The sequence below is a fragment of the Scyliorhinus torazame genome, chromosome 21, assembly GCF_047496885.1.
Source record: "Scyliorhinus torazame isolate Kashiwa2021f chromosome 21, sScyTor2.1, whole genome shotgun sequence".
Classification (NCBI taxonomy): Eukaryota; Metazoa; Chordata; class Chondrichthyes; order Carcharhiniformes; family Scyliorhinidae; genus Scyliorhinus; species Scyliorhinus torazame.
Window position 1 is genome coordinate 25,280,877 of NC_092727.1, and position 22,170 is coordinate 25,303,046.

Genomic DNA, 22,170 nt, shown 5'->3' on the forward strand with positions numbered 1-22,170 from the left:
GCTAAATTGCCCTTTGGTGTCCAAAGGTTAGATGGGGTTATGAGGTTACGGGGATAGGGCAGAGGAGTGGGCACTTTCAGAGAGTCGGTGCAGACCCGATGGGCTGAATAGCCTCCTTTGCACTGTAGATATTCTATGATTCTGTGATTCATTAGCACACAATTCCCCTCCTCTGTGAAGCAAATTCTGTGAGCAAACCTGGAGAGAAAAAACAGGTTCAATTGGACCAATTCGAGTTGCTAATTCAGTTCAATGTTTCCGCTTTTATGTCGCAAGGTTAGATAAATCAGCTGATGTATTCAATTCACTGTGCTTCAAGGAAAATCAGTTGTTACAATTTGCAGACAACCATAAAAGCAGGTAAAGCATGACGACCAGAAATACAATTACACAAAACTAAAGCTCCACAGGCCTACTTTTTGTTACTAATTGAAGTGTATTTTACACAGCCAAGAAATGATCAATGAAATATTAAGAAAACTTACAACATGCTGGTTCTTCGGTGATGAATGTAACCTTGCTGCTATTTGTTGCAAGGCAGAGAAATTATTGATCTGATTTTGTTGCCTGACAGTGACTAGTGTGGAGGTGCATCAAATGACTCAACATGAACTCTAAATATGGAACTTGCTGCCCTGCCAGAAAACCATCAGGCGGCGAGACACAAGCTTTCATCCTTATTTGAATAGAATGAATGGCTGCTCGCTTTTTCCATCGGTCCATAGTTTTGTTTCTCTTCATCAGCACAATCATTTTTATTGTCAATATTAAATACTATGATTGGCTGATGAGCTTGACAAACTGATTGCTATTTAATTACTGTTCACTGGTAAACGTGAAAATTCATTCCCTCAAAAAACCCACATTGTCAGATCCCGCCTTTCGTTCTTTTTGATCCTGATTGCATACCTCTCCCCTTATTATTTTCATAAGTGAATTGCCCGTGGTATTGATGATGGTCTGTTGTTGGAAACAGATATATTGTAGATGGCATCACAAGTGGGAAGGGCAGTTCAGATGATCACTGCTTAAAATGACCCAATGGACAGAATCTGCAATTGCCTCACAATAGTCGACATGTTAAAACTGAGCGTGAATTGATGACAGAGCAATTTACAATCGTAAATATAGACACAGATTGGACATTAGCATAATGGAGCGATAGCGTAATATATATACGTATATATAAATACCATCTTAAATACCTTTGACCAATATTTTGTGCATCGGGCTTTCAGTGAGAATGTGAGTAAGGCTTGGCAGACTTTTATCACCTCATTACAGAAGATTGGGAATTTTGTGATAGAATATTTCATCATGGGTCAGCAGAGAGACACAGCGTCAAGGCCACCTTGCTGAAATTGTAGAGGTCAGGGCGAGATATGTTTTTTTTTCCAATCGCTCTCAGAATGTGACCATTGTTAACAACACCAGCGTTTTTTGTCCATCCATATTTGACCCTGAGAAGGTGATGGAGAGCTGCCATCTTGAACTGTTGCAGTCCAACTACCATAGGTACCTTCACAGTGAGTTTCAACTTATTGACAGTGAAGGAATGGCAATAAAGTTCTGTGGTAGCATGCACCTCAAAGGGGGGTGAGTTCCTGCAGTGCCATGTGATCTGATTAGCCAGTAGGCCTGGAATGCTTGGACCCTGGAGGCAGACAATGGGTTACCCAGTCAGTTAGGAATTTGGACACTTGGAACATGGTAGATTTTATCTCACTGTATATTGTTTCTTAATAAACAGTTATTTTATTAATCTATCTGTCTGTTGTGCATCTGTCAGGACATTACATTGGCGATGAGGATCAACTGGAGTGCCTTCCTGCTGTTGCAGAATACGAGAGAACAGACCTTGCCTGAACACCTTTCCTTCGACAGTCTGTGAGACCATTCAACAGTCTGTGAGTGACAGAATGCCTCCTTTGGCAAACAAGAACAATTCGCTCATAACACAGAGCAACAGGCATTACATGTCGAACACCTCCATGATTAAGGCCAGTGCAATCAGGAGGGAGGAAAAGCAATGGGTAATCCTACTAATGGCCTGCGGGGCTCCTACTTGATTAGGAGCCTAATTGGGTGTCTGACTCCTCCAGATGCCCCTGATGCCAAGACCTCCGAGGAGCTGGTGGAGTTAGAAGGCCCTGGGGAGATGATAACATCATTTTAAAAAATGGCTGATCCATGCGAGCTCAATGACAGGTTGAGAAACAGACTGGTCTGTGGTGTTAACGACATGGCCATACAAAAACAATTTTTGCAGAGGCAGAGGTTGCCTTAAAGATGGCAATACAGATTTCCAGGGCTATGGAAAGAACTGAAAGGGGGTAATGGAGTTCCAGAGAATACAAGCAGGTGAGGGCCAACAGGTTTGGTGAGAAGCCGCTGGCAGTCATGGCGCCAGAGATGATGACACAGAGACCATTGAGTGAAGAGGCTTGGAGCAAAAGAGAGTGTCGAGATAAAGGAAATGTGGTCAGTTGACCAGGAGCTATGAAGAGTGCAGGGGAGATCACCCCCAAGAGAGATGTAAATTCAGGGAAGCTACATGTTACATCTGCAACAGAAGGGGCATATTAGGAGTAAATGGAAGATTAGGCAGAGCCCACAGGGGTCCAACACTCCAGTGTACAATGTTGAGAATAACTCTGAAAACAAAAATGAAGTATACAGTTTAAACAAAATAAAGGTGGTCAAATGGCCCCAATTACAATTGTGTTAATGGTTGGGTGACACGGTGGTGCAGTGGTTAGTACTGTTGCCTCACAGCACCGAGGATCCGGATTTGTTATCGGCCTCGGGTTACTGTCTGTGTGGAGTTTGCACATTCTCCCCACGTCTGCATGGGTCTTACCCCCACAACCACTTGGAAATACAGTTAGCCAAACACAGGGAATCTTCCTGTACACTTGAATAGAAATTTCTTGAAAATACTTCTTGAAGAGAGAGGGAAATGATGTTGGGAACAGCCTGTAGATTCTTTATGTCTGTGTCACACTACTGCTTAACCTATTGGAAAAGCTGCTGAGCAGCTCCAAACTCCCAGCAAAACTAAAAACTAAACTGCTCGTTACAGACTTGGCTCCTCCCATTAATAACATCATCTTTATCCCAGTCAGATCCCCTGACCTGCTTACCTAAGTCGAAACACAGGGCTTGACTCAACAGCCTCATCGCACCCAACTTAGTATTGGGATGAGACTGTTGAATCTCGCAAGAGTCTCATGGGACATTGTGATCTGGATTTGGCTCCAGGTGGGCAAGATCCATCTATGATATTCAAATGAGCTTTTAGGCTTACCGGGGCACCGTTTAGAACTGGTGCAAAGACATGGACCAGTTGTAACAGCATCTGGGGGGTCTTCCAGGCCATTGGATCACTAGGGAAGCCTGGCAGTGACACCCTGCCAGGGTGCTGCCAGGCTGACAGTGTCAAAGTGCTCAGGTGCCAGTTTGGCATTGCCAAGAGCCGGGGCCTGAGGGAGGCCATGCCCATGAAAGGGGGGTGAGAGTGTATGAAGAGTTCGGGGGGAGGGATGAAGAGGGTTTTGAAGGGCTCTCATATAGGTTAGGGATGGGTTAAGGGGGGGGGTCCTGAAAGAGGGGAGCAAAAATGGGGGTGGCGCGGGGTCTAAAAAAGGAGGGCCCTCAGTGAACCGATAGCCGGGTGTCTTCACTTGGGAGGGTAATGCCCGTGTTTGCGATGGTGGTATTGGTTTTGGGTAGAGGGTACGGAGGACCTTCAAGTAAGCTTAGCGAGCAGGGCACCCTTTCAAAATGATGCCCCGATCACTGAGGAACTGGCCTCACTGGCAAATTCAGCTCCCCACTTCTGAAAATTTTCTACGTGTGGGCTAGCCCAGCGAGAATCTCCCTAAGGGGGGGTGGATACCGGTCTGGATCTCACCCAAAAAGCACATGGGAAACACCCCACCAAACCCGCCCATAATGACACTTAGGACGGGATTCCCCAGCCGCGTCTGCCCGGTGACAGGAGAATCCCGCCCGAGGTTAATAGAGTTCTCCATTGTACGTGGCTCACCGGTGGCATTCTTGCAGCAGGCAGGACGGGAGAATCCAGCCGTTAGAAATGTTTTGGGGGCGGCATGTGGCGCAGAGGTTAGCACTGGGACTGCGGGGCTGAGGACCCGGGTTCGAATCCCGGCCCTGGGTCACTGTCCGTGTGGAGTTTGCACATTCTCCCCATGTCTGCGTGGGTTTCACCCCCACAACCCAAAGATGTGCAGGTTAGGTGGATTGGCCACGCTAAATAGCCCCTTAATTGGAAAAGAAAAATAATTGGCTACTCTAAATTCATTTAAAAAAAGAAATGTTTTGGTTGAATCCTTAGTCTCCCAAACGGCGAATCTAGCCCATGATGTTAAACCAAGGCTCTAGCCGGAATTCTCCGACTGGTGCGATTCACTTTTCCCGCCGGCAGCGTCGCCTGCCTGTGGGATTCGCGGTAGCGTGGGGTGGTTACAATGGGAAATCCCATTGAAGCATAGCGGGGAAATAGAATCCCGCCACCAGTGAACATTGCACGACCATAAAACGCGCGTCTTTGTGAGAGTTTGCTATGCACCAAAAAGAGAAAGGCTGGAATTTCCTGCCCATTCCCTCAGGCGGGACCTTCTGGTCCTGTGACGGCGAAACCCCACCTCGTTCGTGTTCCCCAGCAGTGAGGGGGTGCAAGCAATGAGTAACTCCATTGACAGCAGAAGGACCAGTAATTCCCGCCGTTGGCCCCTGGCACTTGCGCCCCCCCCCCCACCCCCCCTCCCCCACCACAAGACACACCATGTGGCATGTGTGGAAAATCCCACCCAAATATTTTTTTTTTTTAAATTCTAGCAGTAATTAAAAGCTGAAAGAATAAACCTCCTTAAAATTTTACTTTTAGTTTTCAAGTGTCTGACTGAGTTTTAAATTTAGCACATAGTTAAAAAGTGTACTTGGGTGGGAGAGAACAAGCTGAACTTTCTGTGGTGAGCTTCGTCTGTATCTAAATACAGAGACACCACTGTTTTCAATATATTTGAATGACAAAATGCCATTTTTGTGAAGCATAAGAAGGAGGCAACACAACTCCAATTGCAACTTTCAGATTTCCCAAGTTTAACTGCACATCTGTATTAGCCTGATGTTGTTGGCCAATTTATGAATGAATATATCATAGAATCCCTGCACTGCCATTCAGCCCATCGTGACTGCACCGAATGAGAGAGCAGACAAGCCTGGGCCCACTTCCCCCGCCTTAGCCCCGCAACCTTGTAACCCAAGGGGCAATTTATCATGGCCAATCCACCTAACCTGCACATATTTGGACTGTGCGAGGAAACCGGAGCATCCGGAGGAAACCCACGCAGACACGGGGAGAAAGTGCGAAGTCCACACAAGCAGTCACCCAAGGTCGGAATCGAACGTGGGTCCCTGGCGCTGTGAGGCAGCAGTGCTATTGTTAGTTAGTAATGTTAGTGAGTATTATTAGTTACAGTAAATTCTGCCGCAATGAATTATAACTTCAAACAGCGATTTCTTTTGTGGAAAGGACAAAAGCTAAACCTACAGAAGAGCCAATTCCCAACTTCCAGAATTGTATTGTCTTAATATTCGACAGCCTGGAGCCACTGGGATCCAAGATTTGCTGATTCTATTTGAGTACCTGGAAGTAAGTGTCTCTTCTAATGTAACAACATTGTATTTCATGTACTAAAATGGTTCCATATTGCTGTGTAAACAGTTTTGGTAAAAAAGCCAAAAAAAAAATCTTATTTACAGGACAATTTACAAAGCTGTTAGTTACATTTATTGAAACTGTCAAAGAACAACTTTATTGTGCAAAAAAAACTCAAGAGACATATTTGCCTTGTCTTTCACTTTATTGAGCTGATGCTGCTATGGTTACATTCTGATCAAAGCCAATTTTAGTCCTCATCCAGGCCAATGGAAGTGATTCATCTAGTCGGGTGGTTGGAATAGGTGGAGGAGGACAACTGTCCAGGAAACTGCTTTGACCATAAAACATCTATAGATCTGTCAAGGCAATTATCTACTGATCACCGACAATTTCTTGCAAAAAAGAAAGTAACTTCCAAAGCTTTGTTAATGGGCATTATGCATCAGTACACATATATAAATAGTTTATTTAAATTGCTGTAAGCTGCTATCAATATTGAAATTCAGCGATATCCCAAAGGTCAATAGAATATCTTTAATTACAACAGTCATTAATTCCATTGTATGATTTATTAATTTAATTAGTGAACAATTCGACAATCTCTGTATCTTATTTCTCAATCCATATTTAATAGCATATAAATTATAAGCCGTAATAAAACATGAGATTTTATAACCTGCATCTTCGCCGTTGTGGTGATATACATCACTGTAAGTACACAAAGGGTTAATGTACATACACTACACCTAGCTAGACACTAGAGGGAACACCAGAGACATGACACACAGACAGTCAACCAATAGGTCAGTAAGATATTACACGACCAATGGGCATTCAAGTTACACACAGAGGTGACACTGCCACAGGAGGGCATTGCACCAACCCATATAAAAGGACACATCACACATGCTCAGTCTCTTTCCAGTGGAGACACTCAGTGAGTACAGACACAGGGTTGATTTAACATCATACCCACCACGTGGATTGTAGCAGACTGGTTAGTCAGTCTGAGTAGCTATAGCAGGATTAACAGTAGCGTCGAATCCAAGTAGGAGAATTGTTAATAGTTTAACAAACGTGTTGAAGCTGTCTCCAAGTCTGAACCTTCCTTTGTCAGAGTGCACATCAAGGAAGCAGCTTATGCTACGTCAAGAGCATAACAAAACACCCGTGAAGGGGTAATATTGCATTTTGGCAGGAGTTTGACAACAGGAATACTTTGCCTTACTGATGTCAGTTGCTGACTTCTGCAGTGCAGACAATGGGTGGAATCTTACCAGAATTTAGCAAAGTGCCATGCTCAGACGGCAAACTGGCATGTAGCTCTCCAGTTGCACAGACCAGCATTCTTTCAAAAACTTAAGCCTCTTTGAAGAAAGAAAATGAGTCGGTGTAGTTTAGGCCATCACTCTGGTGGAGCAGGCCCTGATAGAGCCGGCAACCGGCTCCACAGAGATCGGAGCGCCATCTTTAAAGAGTGCCCCATTCAGCACTAAAACCTAATGGCGCCCATCTCCCACCATTGAGGTATTATGGGCTCTCTGCACTGAGCCCCCTCCCTCCCTGCATGCCTGTGACAATCATCGCTGGCAAATACCCCCTCCACCGACAATTAACTCTGGTGTTTAATTGCTCGCGCCAGCGCCCCTGGAATCATCACAGGAATACTCCCCCCACCCCCGACAGTCATCGGCAGCATTCTTTTTCCCCCCTCCCCCACTACTGTGGAAGTATCACCGGCAATCCCCCCCAGTGGTTGCTCTTCAGATCCCCCCACCAAATAGAATGGATCCCCCATGGGGCTCTCATTAGGACCCACCCCTGGCACTGCCCTGGCACAGGTTGGGGCAGCACGGTAGCCTTGTGGATAGCACAATTGCTTCACAGCTCCAGGGTCCCAGATTAGATTCCGGCTTGGGTCACTGTCTGTGCGGAGTCTGCCCATCCTCCCCGTGTGTGCGTGGGTTTCCTCCGGGTGCTCCGGTTTCCTCCCACAGTCCAAAGATGTGCAGGTTAGGTGGATTGGCCATGATAAATTGCCCCTAGTGTCCAAAATTGCCCTTAGTGTTGGGTGGGGTTACTGGGTTATGGGGATAAGGTGGCGGTGTTGACCTTGGGTAGGGTGCTCTTTCCAAGAGCCGGTGCAGACTCGATGGGCCAAATGGCCTCCTTCTGCACTGTAAATTCTATGAAATACACTGTAATGTTGGCACTGGCAGGTTGGCAGATGTCAAACTGTACATGGGGAACTGCAGGGAACTGCACTCACGCCCGACTTGGTGAGATTCTCAACGCTCAAAACGTCCTGCACGATTTCACAAAATCTCACAACGTTGCGATCTGGATCTTGCCTTAGCTGGGCGAGATCCAGATTAACATAGTTAAATAAGTCACTGGGCTCAGTTATATACGTCCACGCCATTTTCTCCCAGGGCCTGGGAACTAACAGCCTCTCCTGGGAGGCCTCGCCATGGTGCCGTTTAGATCTGATTTCCATAGATGTAGACCAGACGTAATGGCACTTGAGGGGGGTCTCCCAGGCCATTAGAGACCCCTGGGCTCTCGGCAGGGTGGTACCCTCACAGTCCCGCTGACGCTTGGGCACCTTCGCATTGCCAGCCTGGCACCTTGGCAGTGCCACCTGGGCACTCTGGCGGTGCTGCCCTGGGGCTGCCAGTGTGCCAGGTTGGTACTGATAGGGTGGTAGTGCCAAGGTGTCCGGTGCCAGGTTGCCTGTGCCAGGGATCGGGCCCGGTGATGCCTTGCCCTGAAGATGTGGTGTGAGGGGGGAATCGAGGATCCCGTAAGAGTGAGTCCAGAGGTCGCAGTGGGGATGGGGATGCTGTGGGGGGGGGGGGGGGGGCGGAAATCAGGGTGACATTTAAAACTTGTGCCCCCACCCACAAAGTCTCTTTCAGAAATTATATAGGCGGGGCCAAAATAGGCAAAGTGCCATTAAATAGCACCCTGCTAAACTTGCCCAAAATGGGTCTCTGTTTCTGTCCCATTAAATCGGGCCTGACGTTACGCCGGCGAGGGATAAATATTTAGTGAGGGGAATCTCACTAAATTAATCTCACTCGTTAATAATATTTAAAATAATGAAAATCTATTTCAATGAGATACCCGCCCTTTGTGAGCGTGAACTACATTATGTCACCATAGAGTTGTGGGGAAAACCGGGAAATCTCTCCAGAGAGAATTGCGTTTATAATTCTCTCCAGGTTTTGTGCCCATGTCGCCGATTCTCTGCATGGCTCGTGCGGGTTCAAAATCGGCCCTAAAATTTCTGACAAGTTTTATGAGCAACCGTATTTTCCAAATTTGAAGAAACATTTATTTCTTTTTGGCAAGAGGATTATTATTGGATCCAAAAGTGTTCTTTATAAGTACTGATACAGCTAAGGTTGAGTTAAATGTGGGGCCCAGTGTGATACTCGGCAGTAAAAATGGTAAGCTTCCCGAGTTTAATCCTCAATCTCTATGTGAGTTAGCTGTTGTCAGTTTGGGCAATAATGCCTGAGGGCGAGGAAAGGGAAAATAAAAATCAGCCGGGTTTCCTAATCCGCATTATTATCCTGCTGGAAGGTTCATGTAGTTGGTCTCCACCTCATATTTATACCAGTAAATGGGTCAGTCGAAGGTCAAAAAAAAAAGCAAAACCAATATCTCCTACTGGAGGTTCGTCCATTTTGATTTTCAACTGGGCTACGATGCAAGGCTCCCACAGGAATCAGGCAAATCCATCTGATTAAAAATGTAAATAGTGTCAAATAACACATTCAAGACCTCAGCATGATTTTCATATTGATCAGTGCTGCCAGGACACTTTCCTCAACGCCTCCTCAAATCATTCGTAGCAGGTCAGGAGGTGACCACTTCCCTGCAGCTATCTGAGAGAATCATTCGCTGCAGTCAGGGAAAACTAGTGTCAAGTCGAGTACTTGTTTTTTTCCCTCCTGATTCTTTCAGCAGCTTTTAATCTGAAGGGATTCTTTAAGTTCAACTCTTTCTTGGTGCGCTTCTCAAATTTTTTGGATGTGGAAAGAAGTGGACCAGTTGACCAAGGCCGCCACCTCCCCATTCCCTGTCAACCCGGGCACCTCACATCATCCCAGCTCTTCATTTGAAGATGTTTTCCTGCACCTCCAAACAATGAATTGTTGTCAAGAAGCACAACTAGTGCTGGCAGATCATCTGCTTTGATGCTAATGTTTTCATCAATGGAAGTCAATCGGGCCCTCCCGCCAAAGTTATTGAATGGCAAAGATACAAATCAATTGGCATCTTATTTCCAAATACAGTATAGAAGGCTGTCTTGCAGAACTAGATTAGTTAATTAGCAAACAAGCGATTATTATAACCTGAATCATTATCCCACCTGTGTTTCATGTACCTTGGTTGCCTTCCATGTCAGGGGAGAAACTATATGATATGGTCCAGGTTTGCAAATGAATAATTTAGATGAGATAGCAGAGAGCAGCCATTCCCAATGGGACAGTATACCACCAGATTTCAGCTGTCTCAGCAGAGGAGAAAATATGGGTTCACTCCACACGATATCAAGAAACAGCTGACCACTGGATACAGTAAAGACTAAAGACTGAGTCTTGACAACATCCTGACTGCGGTACTGCAAAGTTGTGCTCCAGAATGAGTCACGCCCCTGGTCAAGCTGTTCCAGTACAGCTACAACACTGGCATCCACCTGACAACGTGGAAAGTGGCTCAGGTATGTCCTGTCTGCAAAAGCAGGACAAATCCAAACTGGTCAATTACTACCCGACCGCCTATTCTGAATCATCAGCAAAGTGGTGAAAGGTATCATTAACTATGCTAGCAAGCTGCATTTACAGAGGAATAACCTGCTCACTGATGCTCAGTTTGCTTGCTGCCAATTAACTCATCACAGCCTTGCTTCAAACATTGACAAGAAGCGTTGAATTCAAGAGGTGATGTGACTTCCATTGTTATCTGATAAATTATGGCATCAAGGATCTCTCCGAAAAGCAAAGTAAATAGAAATCAAGGGAAAACAGGCAGGAGGGTGGGGGGGGGGGGGGGGGGGGGATCTTAATATCCCTTTAGAGTCCTAGAACCACCTTCAGCCCTTCAACAATAATACTGGTCAGAAGTGCGGATGTCCCTGATAATTGCACTATGTTCAGTATCATTTGCGACTCCTCAGATATTGAAGCAGTACTTGCCCATTTAGAGCAAGACCTGTACACAATTCAGGCTGATAAGTGGCAAATAATATTCATGCCATGCAAGTGCCAGGCAATGATGATTTCAAACAAGAAAGAATCTTACATTCAATCATCACTGAATGCCCCAACATCAACATCCTGGGGATTACCATTGGCCATAAACTAAACTGGACAAGCCATATAAATAATTCACTTACGAGCAGGTCAGAGGCTCGAAATTCTTCACCTCCTGACTGTGAAAAGTCTGTCCATCCTCTACAAGGCACCATGAAAAAGGCACAAGCACGGTAGCATTGTGGATCCATCAGATGTTTTAAATGTTCTTTCCATGTCTGGCTGAAAATTACCAGATCGTCGATGTACACTGCACAATTGGGTAATCCTGAAACGACTGTGTTAGTTAACCGTTGAAATGTGGCTGGGGCGTTTTTCATGCCAAATGGCAGAACTTTGAATTGGTATATACCATCTGGAGTCACAAAAGCTGAAATATCCTACTTCCTTTTGGATAAAGGTACCTGCCAGTAATCTTTAAGTAAATCCAATTTGGAAATAAAAGCGTACTGTCCCACTTTCTCAATGCAATCCTCCAAACGTGGGATAGGATAAGAGTCCGTACTTGTAACTGCATTAACCTTTCTATAGTCCCCACACAACCATTGGGTACCGTCTGGTTTAGGTACCATCACTATGGGTGAGCTCCATTGGCTGCAACCCACTTCAATTATGCCATTTTTAAGCATACTCTCATTCTTTTTGTTAACCTGTGCCAATTTTAAAGGGTTAAGTCTGTATGGATGTTGTTAGATTGGAACAGCATTTCCCACATCTACATCATGTATAGCCATTTTAGTACTTCCCAATTTGTCTCCACAAACTTGCCCATGTGATATCAATAACGCTTTCAGGTCAGTTCGTTTTTTCTCTGGAAGGTAACTCAACAATTTAGCCCAATTTTTAAGAACATTCTCATTTTCCAATTTAATTTGAGGCATGTTAAATTCACAGTCATCTGGATTTGGTTCGTCACTTTGAGTTAGAATCATTAAAACCTCCTCCCTTTTCTCTTCTTCCCTTTCAAAGTACCCTTTAAGCATATTCACATGACACACTCGGTGAGTCTTCCTTCTATCTGGTGTTTTTAACCACATAATTCACCTCACTTAATTTCCTTTCAATTTGATAACGTCCACAAAACCTAGCTTTTAAAGGCTCACCTACCACTGGTAACAACACTAAAACTTTATCACCACTGGCAAAACTACGATTTCTTGACCGCGACCCGTTTCATCACATTTTGTGCAACTTTCAAATGTTGTCTAGCCAATTCACCTGCTCTATTTAATCGTTCCCTAAAATTTGACACGGAATCCAATAATGTAATTTCCGATTTCTCACCCACCAATTTTTCCTGAATCAATTTAAGTGGTCCTCTTACCTCATGACCAAAAATTAGTTCAAAAAGGACTAAATTTGGTTGACTCAATAAGGGCATCCCATTTGCAAATAGTACGAATGGAATTCCTTTATCCCAATCCTCTGGATAATCGTGACAGTAAGCCCTCAACATTGTCTTTAATGTCTGATGCCACCTTTCTAACGCTCCCTGCGATTCTGGATGGTACGCAGTTGATTTAAATTGTTTTATTCCTAAGCTATCCAAAACTTCTTTGAATAACTTTGAGGTAAAATTTGATCCTTGATCCAATTGTATTCCTGTGGGTAGTCCATATCTAGTAAACAATTTAAGTAACTCCTCCACAATCTTTTTAGCTGTAATATTACGTACTGGAATGGCCTCTGGAAACCTAGTAGACACATCCATTATAGTCAAAAGATATTGATTCCCACTTTTTGTTTTAGGAAGCGGTCCTACGCAATCAATTAGGACCCTTGCAAAAGGTTCCTCAAATGCTGGAATGGGTATCAATGGTGCTGGTTGTATCACTGCTTGAGGTTTCCCTATCACTTGATATGTGTGACATGATTGATAAAATTTAACTACATTTTATGTAGTCCAGGCCAATAAAAATGTTTCTGGATTTTAGCTTGAGTTTTCCTTATCCCCAAATGACCTCCCACTGGTACCTCATGTGCAACTCGCAACACCTCCTTTCTATACCCTACCGGCAATACTACTTGATGAACTTCGCCCACTTTTCATCCGCGTGCATATGTAAAGGTTTCCATTTTCTCATCAAGACATCACTTTTATGGTAATAACACTCTGGCATACACTCCGATTCCTCTTCCGTATATGCTTTCTGATACATCTGTTTTATTTCTACAGCTTTCTGTTGCAACTCTGACAATTTTCCTGAACTAAAAATATCCGCCTCATCCTCCACCTGTTCTTGTTCATTTCCAACCATCTGATCAAAAATCGTTTCTGATAATTGCACTTCCACTTCATCTTTACTCTTTGATTTCTCCTCTTGTCTTAACCTGTGACTTTGCGACCTTGTTACGGCACAATCTGGAAAATCCCAGGATATTCATCCTTCAACATTTCAGTTGTCTTATTTTCCACTGGCTTATCAACCACAGTAGGTATCACTCCCACTTGCTCCTACTACCACTTCACCACTCTTCACTGGACTTTCCAACCTTACCTTAAATAATTGAACGCTACTCCTCTCACCCTGAATTCCACATATTACCACCTTTTCTGGCACATTCTTCCCAAACTACATAACTCCTCATCTCTTACCGTTAAAGATTGACTAGCTCCCTTATCTCTTAAAATTGTGACTTCTTTACCTGCTCCTCCTGATACACATGAGTAAACTTTACCCACACAAGTAAATTTTTTAAAGCTGGCACCTTCTTATCAATCACCTCTTGATCAGGCTGTCCAATCTTTTGCACCTCCTTCGCTTTACTTGGGCTATCCTTTACCACTTTAACAAACCCCACTGCTTTATCCTGTTTTACTACATCAGCCTTCCCAGTGCTTTTCTTCAACCACCAACACTGTGACTTTACATGGCCCAGTTTATTACAGTGAAAACATTTGAAACTTTTCATTTCTTTTCCACCCTCCTGGATTTCTTTTTTAATCTGAGGTACACTCTTCTTATTATCCCCTATCAGATCACCTTTACCTTTCCCACTTGATTATTTCTCATGTCCCCAGTTTCTATCCCTCACAGGCTGAAACTGATGTCGTAAACCAAGCTTTGATTTATGAACTAATTCATAATCATCTGCCATTTCTGCTGCTAATCTCGCAGTTTTAACCCTCTGCTCTTCCATATGAGTTCTCACTACATCAGGAATTGAATTTTAAAACTCCTCCAAAAGTATAATTTCTCTGACAGCTTCATACGTTTGGTGTATTGTCAAAGCCCTTATCCACCTATCAAAATTACTCTGTTTGAGCCTTTCAAACTCCATGTATGTTTGACCAAATTCTTTCCTTAAATTTCTTAAACCTTTGTCTGAAGGCTTCAGGCACTAGTTCATATGCACCCAAGATGGATTTTTTCACCTCCTCATATGTCCCAGATACCTCCTCCGGTAGTGATGCCCACACTTCAGCTTTGTTTGAATCAGTAATACCCACATGTCCTGTGGCCATTTAAACGTTCCCCCACCTGGATTCCACCCTCACCTGCCCTCTTCGATATGTTTTGTCCACACTGCATCCCTACTCCCATCAGTGAGTGGCACCTGTCCTGTGATGTCAAGAGCCTCTATCCTCACCACCAATCCCTGTCAACTGCTGGCTGCTGCTACCCATGATAACGATAGGCCCTGTGGCACCTGTTCTGTTTCCCCCAGTGGGGTCGACTGCAGAGAATGAATTTTGGAGTCCAGCCATATATACACATTATCTACTTGGCTGCTGCTGCCATTGCGGATGCACGGAAGTTGGGGGACCCTGCACAAGAGGAGCCTCACTGGGTGGGCTGTGTGTTATCCCACCAGCAGGATGGCAACTAGTTGTGTGGTGGAGAAGGTCAACGTGTTCAACCAAATGTCTCTATGCTGATAGGCTTGAGTAAAGATGGGGGTGAGTGAGCGACCTGTGGGTGTGCTGGGACCTGAACTGCAGTGTGATGTGGAGCCTGGGTTTTCCACACAGGTGTGACAGAGGGCTGGTCATGTTTCCTGGCTGGGAACAAAATTGATGGGAGCAGGGACACAGTGGGCAGGCAGGACTTGCAGGCATTATATGGTCCTGAGGGCAGGGCTACTGGTGAGGCTTCTGAGAAGGGTGTCAGGGAGGGTGCCAAAGACCATGGTGCATGTTTCCATTGTTGGGGTGAAGTCTATTATTCCCCTGCTTCCACTGCAATGGGGCTGTGCTTCTGATGAGTGCACCAAGGAGTGCCAACACCTGGTGTGCTGGTGATTGAGCTTGGCCACACAAATCCCGTTGATGATACTGCTGGAGTCTGAGCGTGTGCAGAAGGGCAGCCTGGGTGAGTTCCCACAGGACCAGAGGTTCTCTGAGTATATACAAGGCACAGTGAGCAGTCAGCAGTGTGAACAGCCAGGAACCTGTAGGTTGCACCAAAGGGGCGGGTTTAAATAACATAGCAATGGTGATCTGAACTAGGTCACCCTGATCCTGAGGGGGACACTCCAAGTGCACGGAGTGGACACCAAGCTGTTCCCTGCTAGTCCCGCGGCCCATGCAGCCAGGCCCCTGCAAGCCCAACAGGTTTTGAGAGTTTTCTTACCTTCTCGCTCCCCATCAGCAGCCATGGCACCCAGGCACTGCTTGTAAATACATACACCAATTCACGGCCGCCTGACTCCCACCCGAGAGGGGAGGAACATAGTGGAGGTGTGGATCATGCAGCCTTCAACCCGCTAATGACATCCAAATCCATGAAAATCACTAATGCAATCAGTGGGGAACCGGAGCATCGCAACACAATTGCTGCTGCGCAAATTGTGATTTTTGCTTTCCCCGATATTCCCTGCCTGATCACGATTCTCACTGACCGCGGCGGGAGATGGAGAATTCAGCCCCTTATCTGAAAGACAAAGGGCGCGATTCAGCGGACTCAGGTTAATGTCTGCTGAATGGCGCGTTTAATGGGGTGTTTCTTGGCGGTTGCAGCCCCGCTATCCAATGGCACTTTTCCATTTTCTTTAGCTTTGAGGAGATTCTCTCCATCGAGGCTGCACTTCCTGAGAGATTTCCTGCTGGAGAGCTGAAGCTTGCCACGAGGAAAGGCTCCTCGCAGATCCGGGCGCCATTTAATAATAATATTATAATAATAATCTTTATTGTCGCAAGTAGGCTTACATTAACACTGCAATGAAGTTACTGTGAAAAGTCCCCAGTTGCCACATTGCCTGTTGCCTGTTCGGGTACACGGAGGGAGAATTCAGAATGCCCACTTCACCTAACAGAACGTCTTTCGGGACTTGTGGGAGGAAACCGGAGCACGCGTTGGAAACCCACGCAGACACAGGTAGAGCGTGCAGACTCCACACCGACACTGGCAGCCCTGATCTTTAACCCCCCCCCCCTCAGGCACCTCACTCCGAAATTCATTCTCTGCAATCGTCCCCACTCACCCGCCTGTACTTGGCAAAGCCCCTCGGACCAGACCACTGGTGATGTCAACCTGGCACCTGGGCACCTTGACACTGTCAGCCTAGCACCCTGACAATGCCCCAGCACCCTGGCAGTGCCACCTTGGTGCCCCGATGAGGGCAAGATCTAGATTACGCCCGGCGTAGGGAATTGTGTGAGTTGTGATCAGCCCAGCAGCCAGCTTGAGGTCCGATTCAGATCTCGCACGCATTTCACCCGTTGCACCTGGATCACTGCCGAGCACAATGCCCAGAATCTCTGCAGGTAGCATTCCCTCAGTTGTAAGTGCCTTGGTGGTACCTGAACCCAGAACCTCTGAGTTAAAAGTGCTACCAACCAAGCCACCACTGACACTTCAAAATTGTGTGTTATTGGACTCGAAAATGAACCAAAAAAATGCAGAATAAATCTCTAAAGTCTTGTGAATAAGTGTTTAATAAATGGCAAAGGTTGCAAATGGAAAAGTAATGTTTATTGCCAGCTTGGCATAAAGGTGATGTTTCTTGTTCTTTGAAAATAAGTTCAGTGAATTGTACCAATGGTGATTTCACCTTTTTTCAGTTCATAATCTGCCCAATTTGAGTAACAGTCGTGGATACTCTGAAGGCTCCTCACATATGTAATAGTCTTAATAAGATTTAATATTTGGGTTATTATATAAAGAGAAATGCAGTACTAATCGACTTTTACTCTATGACCATTGCAAAAACATCCCCCTCCATCAAGATTTAATAGAAAAGTATCTATTTAATTTCCAAATGTAATATATGAAGATGTAGAAGCACAATAGAGATCAATGGTTTATTTTGTTTTCATCGGCAATCTCCACCATATATTCTGTTTGCATAGTAGGCTGCTTTTTATTTGACACCTTTGAGTTCCTTATCTAATTGTTCTTATTAAACAAATACAATTAGGAGTATGTGTACCGATTCAGATTGACAGTAACATGTCATATAAATACTAATGTTGTTAAGCCACCCATAATGCAAATTTTGCACTCGCTGCATTCAATTATCTTTTCTATGCCTTACCTGCTTTTAAAGCGGAAATTGTTAGAAAATAATTAGCAGTGAAACACTTGCAAATTATCCCCTCCTAAATAAACCTCTTTTGATTCAGTTTATGGCATTAGGATGAGTTTATTCAAAATCTATTCAGTTGTCTTTTCTACACCTTACCTGTTTCAAAAGCAGTAATTAGTAGAAAAGAATTTCCTGTATAATTGTCCACGACAGTCAATTTTAAGATACCTTATTCACATCAAATCTGATTAATAATTCTATTTAGCATTGCTAATCCTAGATTTTAAAAACTCAAATTTTGAGTGTAGAACTGCTATTAATTACTACAGTTCTGCTCCATTCATTAGCCTTCAAACCTATGTAGCCCCTGTATAACCTCAACCGTTTCAATCTTTCCTTTCTGGGGAGAGCAGGAGGTTCAAGCAATTTTCCCTCAAGTTTTCGCTGAATGGGCTAGACAGCTGGTTTGTAATGCATAACAAGGCCAGCAGCGCGGGTTCAATTCCCGTAGCAGCTGACCCGAACAGGCGACGGAATGTGGCGGCAAGGGGCTTTTCACAGTAACTTCATAATTGTGACAATAAAACATTATTATTATTATTATTAATAAGTTTGAACCATTTTCTGGGTGGCAAGACCTGGAAATGTATTTGATAAAGCGTATTGTTTGTTTAGATACGTACATGTATTGGAAATATGGCTACATTGTTTCATGCACTTTTTTTCATCAGGTGTTTCAATTATAATAGCATAAAATTTGAAAAAAGTATGGCTTGAAAGAAGACCATTTGACCAATCAAATTTGCTTCTCCCACCTATTTTCCATCCATGCATTCTACCTATCCAATTCATCTCCTGATGGAGTGCTTCACATAAAATAATGAAGCAAAATTCCGGAATATTCACCCATCTCCTCAATTTCACAACATTAATCTGGCTTCCGGCAAAGATAGCATTCCACCCTCAGCTCTGGCAATGCATCCTTGCAACGTCTAATTAGATGCACAGTTTCCCTTTACCACGATTAATTGTCAGATCATTAATTGCTGTGCGTGTCTGTTCTATGTACCTACCACTTTGATAAAAAAATAAAACTTCTTCTGATCTCTATTGTGGCTCAAGGCTTTTCAATTCTACACCTTTTCCACTATTTACCTGCCATGATAAAAATCACATAAGGATTGGCAATAAATGGCAGTCACACTGACATGAATTTTAATAATTGACACAGAAGTAGGGGATCTGAATATTGGCAAGCTCCAGCAGATCTTTCTGCCAGTGCGAAATAATATTTTGTGGCATTCACCTCACTGAGAGCTACCCACAGACCCCCTGGTCGACGAGTCCAGTGGATCTGTGATGCCTCTGAACAAAGTAAGCGATGACAAGGCTCTTTAAGCAATGATTGCAGATGCCTCACTGAGGCAAGCAGGTCCATGGTAGGAATTAAAAAGCAGGAATCATAACTCAGATTGAAATGAATATGGGAACTGAAATAAAGATTGTGAATTCCAGACAGGATGAACGAGGAGAGATAGAAGAGGCAGGTAGTGTGAGAACGCAGAGCTGGTTTTCAGTGATTTATATTTGTATTTGTGGTTGTTAGGAATAAGCTATGGCTTTAAGCTTAATTTATTTATTTTTGCGCGTTTAAAATGGTGTAGCCTGGATTTTGGTTTCACATTAGAGTGGAGACTGCAGGTGTGGGGCTTTTATTGTTCACTTGCATTTTTATGAGGATTTGTAGCTCTTGAGTGGAGAGTTGTGTTACCAAGACAGTTAGTGATTCAGGGAAGTTAAAACAAAGTTTAAAAAAATGGGTTGATGCCTTACACAGAGACACGGGGAAAGCAAAAGCAGATGTAGTTCTCTTGTTCTTTGGATATTACAGACAGGAGAGGGAGCTTCAGGGAGCAGGTCCTAAAGGACAAAGAAGAAAGTCCCACAAAACCAGGGAGAAGGGTAATAGATGATCCCAGGAAGACAGTGAAGTCAAGGGAAAGAACGGGAATCCGAACAAAGTCCTGTTCAGGTCAGTCAAAATAAGGAACAGGGGAGAAGGCTCTAGAATTAAAGAGAAAAAGCTGTAAAGCTGTGGGGAGCAGAGTTTAGGTAACATGGGCTTGTGAGAAGCCAGAAGACCTGAGGAGACAGCCAAATGGGGGTACTCCTTAATATGGCCTATGAAGCAGTAGCGTTCTGCTGGCATGGCTGAGTATCTGAAAGAGGGCATGGAAGGCGAAGCTTGAATGCATGTGGTGATCCAGGAGAGAGGAACATCAGAAGGAGAAACTGAAACCCTTGAGGCGAATCCTTGTTGAAGTTATCCAAGTGAAAGACAGAGTTTCCATGAGAGCAGTTGGTTTTCAGTGTGACTGTCTTGTTATGCTCTAGGCGTAGCATAAGCAGCTTCCTTGTGGTGCACTTGACAAAGGAAGGTTCAGACGTGGAGATAACTTCAACACGTTTATTAAACTATTTACACTTCTCCTACTCAGGTTCGCCACTACCGTTAATCCTTCTATAGCTACTCAGACTGACTATGCTACAATCCACGTGGCGAGTGTAATATTGAATCAACCCTGTGTCTCTACTCACTGACTGTCTCCACTGGAAAGAGGAAGATCATGTGTGTTGTGTCCTTTATATATGGGTTGGTGTAATGCCCTCCTGTGGTCGTATCACCTCTGTGTGTATTGTGAATGCCCATTGGTCGTGTCCTATCTAAATGTTCTATTGGTTGAGTGTCTGTGTGTCATGTCTCTGGTGCTCCCTCTAGTGTCTAGCTAGTCTACATGTATTTACATTAACCCCTTGTGGCTTTACAGTGATGCATATCACCACATCCCCCTTTTTTTACATGTTACATATTTTCTGTACAGAATTTTCTGTAAAGAAAATTGAACCAAAAACAGATAGATAAGTTATGGTATGTACAAGTCATGAGAAAAGTGATTAAACAATAAGTCCAAATCAAATGTGCGAGTCCAAAACCCTTCAATCATCATGATCAAATGTCTCTCTTGGTGGAGTGGTGAGTCTGATGGTGGCATGTCCTTGTGAACGCCATCGGTGTCCCTGTGTATCAGGAACCAAGAAGTGGTCAAATCACTTCGCTGTCTGATTTGGAGTCTTTTTTTTTTCGATGTTTGTGATGGTGAATGTTGGATGGCATCTTGTAGCTGATAAATTATTGACGTTGAAGAGGTACCATCAACAGTATCATTCGAGGTCATGTATGTGTCATATGTGGAAGTTGGATAATACTGTGCATACTGGTTTTGGCCAAATGCTGTGTAGGAAGGGTAATCCTGACGAGAACTGTTGAAGCTTGTCGAATTGGAAACAGAATTGCAGCTCGCATAAATACCGGGTGATGGTGTGAAACTAGAACCTTGCATTTGATAGGAATATGCCGTCTGGCCAGGCTGGGGTGCAGCAAATCCTGGGCTGTAACTAAGGCATCCAGTCTGCAGTGCAGATTGTGCTTGTGGTAGTCCTCCTTCGGTCTTGATTCCATTAGTGGGCGATCTGTAGTGCTGGCCTGTTTGAGAATATGCTGCATAGACAGCTGGCTGCTGCATTCCTGAATACTGGGTTTGCCCAGCATAAGCTGTCATTGACTGCACTGCTGGTGTGGAAAGAATGTGTGGGTATGGCTTGGAAGGATATAGCTGTGGTGAATATTGGTGTATTCCTCTTGGACTGTAGCCACTACTTGTTATTACTGACCCAGTGTAATTGTCAAGTGATCCATCTCCTGTCGTCGTCGTCACCCTGAATGTGCTGTCACTGAATTTGCGGCACTCCCTGTCTGGAGTAAAGTCTGGCTTACGTGAATCAGAGTTGCTGTTTGGTTGCTCTCCACCTGGAGTCTGGTGTGTTTCACCTGAGTCAGTGTTGGTTTGTTGGTGCTCCCCGTCCGGAGTCTCAGCAGGTTCACTGGAGTCAGCGGAGATTTCTTGAAGCTCCACGTCTGGAGTCGGAACATGCAGGAATGCATTGACTTGTGGAGAGGTTCAAGCGAATGAGGTTGGAAGTAACGTGGTGTCACCGGAGTCACCAGTGGTCTCACAGTGATCGTTGAGTGCCTCTGTACACACTAGCTGAGATCTGTCACATTGCACATCTTGCATGGGAAGTGGGATGCTGTCGTCACTCGTCTCACATACATTGGATAGAGCCTCAGTAGCTTCTTGTTGTTCACTTGGGCTGGGTATACTGTCAGAGTCTTCTCCTTGTGGCTCAGGCAATGTGGGTGGACCGTCATAGTCGCTGTGTTGTTCATTTGGGCTTGGACTGTCATAGTCGCTTTTTTCTTCACTGGAGCATGATGGTCGTGCTGCTGTGCACTGGAGCGTGGTAGACTGTCATAGTCTTCCTGCTGTTTACTTGAGCATGGCAGACTTGCATCGTCTGCTGCTAGTTGGTCAGAGGAGGTTGCTAGACCTTCATGGTCTTGTTCCTGCAAGGACTGCGCTCTGGAGTCTTGCGTTGCTTCTATTGTGGAGGCTCTACACGAGCTCGCTGTGGAGGCTTGTGACACTGGAGTCACTTCTTGTTCGTGCAAGGACTGCGCTCTGGAGTCTTGCGTTTATTCAATCGTGGAGTCAGGAACCCTTAGCGGTGCGGGCACCACTCTCTGTGTAGCAGCAGGCCGCTCTGTGGCCTTGTACCACTCTCTGTCTCTTG

The 22,170-nt window shown here is 44.7% G+C and overlaps 1 pseudogene; it reads right to left on the reverse strand.

The window, feature by feature from the left end:
* LOC140398746 (protein phosphatase EYA4 pseudogene) overlaps positions 1 to 22,170 on the reverse strand; it is a 173,218-nt pseudogene that overhangs the window by 145,551 nt on the left and 5,497 nt on the right.